The 1,440-nt window shown below is 51.7% G+C and overlaps 1 pseudogene; it reads right to left on the reverse strand.

Annotated features, from left to right (window-relative positions):
* Positions 1–430: 430 nt before the first annotated feature.
* LOC103728491 lies at positions 431–1,431 on the reverse strand (annotated as a pseudogene).
* Between the last annotated feature and the right edge of the window lie 9 nt (positions 1,432–1,440).

Genomic DNA, 1,440 nt, shown 5'->3' on the forward strand with positions numbered 1-1,440 from the left:
TTAAGTCTCAGACTCGGTCCTTATCCTCCTTCCTACCAGCCTCCCAAGAGGGATGCAGAAGCCAAAGTTGCAGCCCTCCCCTTCCCACCCTGTAGACCAAGACTCTGGGACAAGAAGCCTGTGCCACCCTACCTTGGAAGGATGCAGTCAGTTGTGAAGACTGACATAAACATAAAAATAAATATCAGGGACAAGTCCCCAGCAGCGAGGATGTGCCCTCTGGATTCATGCTGGGAGAAGGTCATTGTGCCATGCGCAGAGGGGAGGGATCAGCCTGGGCCCCAGTGGGGAGAAATTGGGACAACTGTTGCCAAGGGCTGCAGTGAGTGGGCTAAACAGGCCCCTTCTGGGTCACACAGATCTGAGAACAAAAGGTCTGGAGCAGGCAGCAGCAGTGTGCACACTCTCCATCCTCCTCCATCGGCTCATTTTACCAGTGTTTGTGATCCAAGGATTCAAAATTGGGGGATCATAGGAGTTTGTACATTATGCATCCCAGGACTTTCATCTCTCCAGTCCTTCTATTTCCAAGGCCCACAGACACCAGCTCCTGCAAGGAAGAGTAGGTGGTTCCCATTGTCACATCCAAGGTCACCTTGCCCAGGAGAAACTGCACCTTCCCGGACTTACAGATGAGCAGCTTGCCCACCTGACCCTCTCTCAGGTCAGTCAAGGTACAGGTCTTCTCTGCCAACCTGGCTTCCCAGTCTTTCTCCTGCTTTATGACAACCATCTGTCCATCCTCACCCTACACCTTGGTCTTGATAGGCTTGGTGTCCTGAGTGGGCATTTGCCCAGGAAGGGTGTCCAGCAGCTGGAGAAACAACAGCTCTTCATCGTTGGTGGGGCTCAGTTCCCTGATCAGCTCTGCAACAGCCACATCCTTCTGGAGGCCTGGGGTCTTCCTGGCTACTCTAGGAGGGACCTTCATCTTGACCCCTTCCTCCTCACCCTGTGGTTCCTCTTTCACTTTGACAGCAGGCACATCCATTTCCATGTCTCCTTCTTTGTTGGCAGCTGGCCAAGGCTTAACATCTGGCTCTTCATTCTCCTCAAAAAGCCACCCTGAGTGAGCCAGTGGCAGCTGCACCTGCATGTTCAGGTATCATTCTACTACCCAGGGTCATCCATGAAATCATCCTTCTCCAGCATGCGCAGGATTTGCTTGGTTTCTTCATCTGTTTCTCTCTTCTCTTTTTTTGATGTTGATGAGAGGGTCCCATGTCCAGCATATCCACAGTCTTATCCTAGTTTTCTTTTTTCTTCAGCATTTCTGCAGGGCCCTATTGAAGATAGAGTGGGACCTGATCGCTTCTGGACCGCCCGGGCCTGTCCATGGCCCTTACGCTGGCGGTCTCTATCCGGTTCACACATTTCCTTCTTCATGGTAATTTCTTCCTTGGGCTCTTCCTTGATCTTCCTACTGATGGTGTTTGGAAT

The sequence above is a fragment of the Nannospalax galili genome, unplaced genomic scaffold (assembly GCF_000622305.1).
Source record: "Nannospalax galili isolate Female #2095 unplaced genomic scaffold, S.galili_v1.0 C49388664, whole genome shotgun sequence".
In the NCBI taxonomy this organism is placed as follows: Eukaryota; Metazoa; Chordata; class Mammalia; order Rodentia; family Spalacidae; genus Nannospalax; species Nannospalax galili.